Consider the following 6,661-nt stretch of genomic DNA (forward strand, 5'->3'; position numbering starts at 1 on the left):
CACGCAAATTCTTCTGCTAGTTGGGGTTTAGTCCAAATCTGCATCCTTTCCTTCAAGGCTCAGGGGTCCAAGATTATCTTCTGTGTCTGTATTTATTGGTTTCCCTTTTCTTTGTTGAAGAGGGTCTGTGCAATCCTTCTGCCTAGTCCGCCATCTTGCCCCGCCTCCCCCCTGCTACAACTATTTTTTAATTATCTTCAGCAAAATTTTACTTGCATGTAATATTAATGATATAACAACTATAGAATAGCTTCCTTCTCAGAGAAGAGCTGAAATTAGTGATGTGGATAGAGTAAAGCATTTGGGACCTCCATTTGCTGATGTGTCACATCTCAAGGCGAGAAGAAAGAGATGCAAACATCCATTAATAATTCCATTAATAATGGAATGTCCAAAGTATAAATCTAGGAAAATTGGAAGTTGTCAAAATTGAAATGGAATACGTAAAAATGATATCCTAGGCATTAGTGAGCTGAAATGGACTGATTTTGGCCATTTTGAATAAGACGATCATATAATCTACTATGCCAGGAATGACAAATTGAAGAAGAATGATGGGGCATTCATCATCACAAAGAATGTATCAAGATCTATCCTGAAATACAGTGCTGTCAGTGATAGGATAATATCCACATGTCTACAAGGAAGACCAGTTTATACTACTATTATTCAAATTCATGCACCAAACACCAAAGCCAAAGATTAGGAAATTGAAGATTTCTACCAACTTCTGCAGTCTGAAACTGACCAACATGCAATCCAGATGTGTTAATTATCACTGGTGATTGGAATATAAAAGTTGGAAACAAAGAAGAATCACAGGTAGTTGGAAAATATGGCTTTGGTGATAGAAATAATGCTGGAGATCGAATGATAGAATTTTGCAAGACCAATGACCCATTTTTCAACAACCCAAATAGCACCTATCCATGTGGACTTCATGAGATAGAGTACATAGGAATCAGATTGACTATGTCTGTGGCAAGAGGTAATAGAGAAGCTCCATACTTTCAGCCTAAACAAGGCCAGGAGCAGTCTATGGAATAGACCATCAATTGCTCATATGCAAGTTCAAGTTGCAGCTGAAGACAAAAGAAGTCCACGAGAGCCAAAATATGACCTTGAATATATCCCTCCTGAATTTACAGATCATCTAAAGAATAGATTTGATGCATTGGACACCAAATTGTGGATAACATTGAGAAGAATGGGATTTCCAGAACACTTAATTGTACTCATGAGGAACCTGTACATAGACCAGGAGGATATCATTTGAACAGAACAACAGGATGCTGCATGGATGAAAATCAGGAAGGGAGTATGTCAGGGTTGCATAATTTCACTATACTTATTTGACCTGTGTGCTGAGCAAATAATCTGAGAAGCTGGACTATATGAAGAAGAATGTGGCATCAGGATTGGAGGAAAACTCATTGTGGTGGTTATGTTTGTGTGTCAACTTGGCTGGGCCTGGTTGAGTGGCTGGGCAGCTGGTAATCAACTCCATGGTGGAATCTACTGGGAGCAGCTGAGTAGCTGCCTTTGGGTATGTGGTCTGCTTCCTGTATATAAGAAGCAGCTTTGGGAATGGTCTCTAGTTTATGGCATGCTTGGACCCTACATGTAGCGTTATTGTTGTTCAACAGCCTGCCAGGCTCTGCCAACCTTGGGACTTACAATGGACTTAAATTAATGTCCTGCCATGTGGTTTGGTAACATTGGGACTGTGCCTTTTTACTTGTCAACCTTGGGCTTCTCAGCCTCAGCAGCCAGCAGTTGTCTTAGTGAAGAAATGCCTCTAGCTCCAGTGGGCCGAGAGCAGGGGGCAGAGCTAGACCCCAAGGTTGAGGGGTTTCACTCAGCCCCTAGAGCCTGGCACTTTGAACTTGGAATTCGAGCCTACCAAACTGCAAGAGAATAAACTTCTGTTGGTTCAAACCATCCCATTTGTAGTATATTCTTGTCAGAGTGGCACTAGGTAACCAGAACACTCATTAACAACCTGAGATATTCAGATGACACAACTTTGCTTGCTGAAAGTGAGGATGACTTGGAGCATTTACCGATGAAGATTAAAGACTACAGTCTGCAGTATGGATTACACCTCTATACGAAGAAATTAAAAATCCTCACAACTGGACAAGTAAAGAGCATCATGATAAATGGAGAAAAGATTGAAATTGTTAAAGATTTCATATTACTTGGTTCTACAATCAATGGCAATAGAAGCAGCAGTCAAGACATCAAAAGATGTATTGCATTGGCCAAGTCTGTTGCAAAAGACCTCTTTCAAGTGCTGAGGAGCAAAGATATCTCCTTGAAGACTAAGATGCACCTAACCCACACCATGGTATTTTCAATCACTTCATATGCATGTGAGAGCTGGACAATGCATAAGGAAGACTGAAGAAAAGTTGATGCTTTTGAGTTTTGGTGTTGGCAAAGAATGCTGAAAGTACTGTGGACTGCTGAAAGAACTAACAAATCTGTTCTTGAGGAAGTGCAGCCAGAATACTCCTTGGAAGCGAGAATGGCTAGACTTTGTCTCACCTACTTTGGATATGTTGCCAGAAGGGACCATTCTCTGGAGAAGGATGTCACGCTTGGTAAAGTGGAGGGTCAATGAAAGAGGGGAAGGCCCTCAACAAGATGGATTCACATGGTGGCTGCAGCGATGGGCTCATGTATAGTAGGGATCATGAGACTGGCACAGGACCCGGCAAAATATTTCATTCTGTTGTACATAAGGTCACTATGGGTCAGAAACAACTTGACAGCACATAACAACAACAACAAACAAGTGATATTATTGACAATGTTCCATAATTTCTACATTCTGTTGGATCACCTTCATCTAGAATGGGCACAAATATGGATCTCTTCTAGTCCGTTGGCTAGGTAGCTGTCTCCAAATTTCTTGGCATAAATGAATAAATGCCTCTAGTGCCACATGAGTTTGTTGAAACATATCAATGGATATATACTGTCAATTCCTGGAGCCTTTTTTTTTTTTTTGCCAGTACCTATAGCGCAGTTTTGACTTCTTCCTTCAGTACCATTGTTTTTTGATTATATCCTAACTCCTGAAATAACTGAACATTGACCAATTGTTTTTGGCATAGTGACTCTGTGTATTCCCTCCATCTTGTTTTTATGCTTCCTGTATCATTAAACATTTTGCTCATAGAATCCTTCCATATTGCAATTTGAAGCTTGCATTTTTCATTCAGTTCTTTCAGCTTGAGGCATGCTGAATATGTTCTTCCCTTTTGGTTTTCTAATTACGGGTCTTTTGCACATTTCCTTATAATAGTTTACTTTGTTGTCTTGAACAGCCCTTTGAAACCTTCCACTCAGCTCTCTTATTTCTTCATTTTTCCTATTAACTTTAGCTAATCTATACTTAAGAGCAAGTTTCAGAGTCTCTTCTGACATTCATTTTGGTCTTTTCCCGTCTTTTTAAAGAACTTTTGCTTTCTTCATATATGATATTATACATGGTTGTTGTTGTTATGTGCCGTGGAGTCAGACCCAACTCATAGTGACCCCTCCTTGGGTTTCCGAGGCAGTATCACTATGGAAGTAGATTGCCCCATCTTCCTTCCGAGGAGTGGCTGGTAGGTTTGAACCGCCAGCCTTCTGGTTAGCAGTCAAGTGCCTTAGGCACTATGCTACCACAGCTACCAATAAATAATTAGAAAATGAAAATTTTAAAAAAATCGTGATCAATAGCATTAAAAGCATCAAATGCTTAGGAATAAAAATAATTAAAGGTGAGAATAAATTTCTTCACAGAAAATTATAAATCAAGACTGAGGTAAATTGAAAACTAAATTAAAAAAAAAATTAGAATTTTCCACATCTGTGAATTAGAGAACTCAATATTTTAAACATATTAATTCTTCTAAAATTTTTCTGTAGATATAATGAAATGTCAATAAACAAAGAAACAAATAGAAAGTTTGTGTATATATGTGTGTGCATGTGGTTTTTTTGGCCTGGGCAATTTGAAAAGTTTGTTTTCCATTTACATGGAAATGCAAAGGGTCAAGACTAGCCAAAATAATCTGAAAAGAGGAACAAGGATATGAGACCTATATTACCAGGTATTAAGATTTACTATAAAACCAGAGTAATTAAAATTGTGAAGTATGGTGTAAGGGAAGATAAATAGGTAAAGAAGTGAATACAAAATCCAAAAACTGACCCACAAGTATAAGATCATCTTATTTATAACAAAGACTCTCCTGGGTTTTGGGGAAGGACAGCTCTTTTTAAGAAATGTTACAGGCTGTTGGATATCAATATTCAAAAATAAAGTAAACCTTGTGTTCTGGAAACCTAGTGCCGCTCTGACAGGAATATGCCATAGATGGGATGCTTGAACAAACAGGAGTTTATTCTCTTATAGTTTGGAGGCTTTAAGCCCAAGTTCCAAGTGCCAGGCTCTAGGGGCTGGGTGAAACCCCATCAACCCTGGGCTTCACTCTGCCTCCTGCTCCTGGCTCACTGAAGCTAGAGGCTTTCCTTCACTCAGACAGCTGCTGGCTGCTGCAAGGTTGACAAGTAAAAAGGCACAGTCCAGATGTCACCAAACTATATGGCAGGGCATTAATTCAAGTCTATTGAAAGTTCCAAGGTCGGCAGAGCATGGCAGGCTGCTGAACAACAACACAGCTAGCTACATGCAGGGTTCAAGCGTGCCATAAGCTAGAGACTGTTCCCAAAGCTGCTGCTTATATATGAGAAGAAGACCACATCCCTAAAGTGGTTACTCAGCTGCTCGTGGTAGATCCCACCATGTTGGGAGTTGATTGCCAAACGTATCATGGAGAATAACTACCACTAGCTGCCCAGCCACTTAAACAGGCCCAGCCAAGTTGACACACAACCCTAACTACCACACGTTGGTTGGTAGTTTACACTACACAAAAAATAAATTTCAAATGGATTGTGGATTTAAATGGGAAAGCTAACTTGGTAAATCTTCCAGAAAATACCATTTGAGGATATTACCAGAACCAGGATATTCTTAAATAGGCAAAGATTTCTTAAAGTAAGATATAAAAAGCTCTAGCCATGAAAGCAAATGCTGATAAATTGTACTCTAAATCTTCTACGCTTTAAAGAAGGAGCTCTGGTAGCATAATGATTAATGTATTCAGCTTCTAACCAAAAGTTTGGTGGTTGATACTTGCCAGTTACTCAGCAGGAGAAAGAGAAGGCAGTCTGCTTTAACAAGATTTACATCCCTGGAAACCCTATGGGGCTGCTCTACTTTGTCCTATAGGGTTGCTGTGAGTCAGAATTGACTTGATGGGAGTAGGTTTGGTTTTTTATGCATTAAATGTATTCTTATGAGAGTTAAAGAATATTGGTGTTACATTATAGACTATAACACACAAAATTTGTAGAGTGATAAAGAAAAACGTGTTCCCATGACTCAGTTTAATAACATACCTTTATGTGACATATATTATATATGTAGTTGCTGCTTCACGTGTCTCCTGTGTCTTCTAATTACTTTCCTTCCATCCCCTTCCCCAGAGTTAACCACTCTCGTTAATTTTGTGTTCATCTTTCTCCTGTATGTCTTCATAGTCTTAAGGACATGTACTACAAAGTATTGTATAATATTTTGTTAGTCAGCATTGTTGCAGGAAAGTGATGGTATAGCTAATTTGGTTCATTGAAGAAAATTTAATAAAAGGAGTATTTGAAGAGGTGTGGCAGAGTGTAAGAAACCCCAAAAGATAATGTAGCATTTTGGGACTAGTAGCTTTGGTGTTCCAATACCATTCCTCAGTCTGACGGTTTAAGGGAAGGTACTCAGAGAGAATGTGATAAGAATAAGGCTGTTTGACAGAGGCTGAGATGTATGGTCAAGGTAGGCTTCAGCTTACAAGACCTTATAGAGAAAGATCTAAGGGAACAGGCTTCTCTGATCTTAACCCCTCTATAAGTGATGCTCCTCATTGGCAGACCCAGGTGAAATCCAGAAATTACCATGACCAATAATACAGAGGACAGTTCAGCCTTCCAGGGTACAGAGTAATGTAGAGGAGGCAGGATCAAATATTGAATATCCAGCATTAGACTTACTTGCTTTCCATAACAGACAAAATATATTGAATTTATCCCATATATATACTTGTATATATATGTACACTCACACACATATCGGTGGTGCAATGGTTACATGCTCAGCTGATAACTGAAAGGTCAGTGGTTCAAATCCACCAGCCACTCCATGGGAGAATGATGTAGCAGTGTGCTTCTGTAAAGATTACAGCACACCCTAGGAAACTGATGGGGAAATTCTAATCTGTCCTGTAGGGTCACTATGAGTTGAAATTGACTTGATGATATTTAAGTCTTTGATCCATCCAACACATGCACATATATAATGTGATAAAGATATATATGAAGAAATGATGACGTAAAAGAGCTGAACAGAAGATTTCAAAGGGCAGCTTGAGAAGAAAAAGTAAAGCATGATGATGAATTGTGAAATTGTCAACTATTTCATTTTACTTGGATCTACAATCACCATCCATGGAAGTACAAACCAAACTCCAAACTCACTGGAGTTGAGTCGATTTTGACTCATAGCAACCCCCTTTGGGTTTCTGAGGCAGTAAATCTTTTTTTTTTTTTTTTT

The sequence above is a fragment of the Orycteropus afer genome, unplaced genomic scaffold, assembly GCF_000298275.1.
Source record: "Orycteropus afer afer isolate SDZICR_OR568_19922 unplaced genomic scaffold, OryAfe1.0 scaffold00415, whole genome shotgun sequence".
Classification (NCBI taxonomy): Eukaryota; Metazoa; Chordata; class Mammalia; order Tubulidentata; family Orycteropodidae; genus Orycteropus; species Orycteropus afer.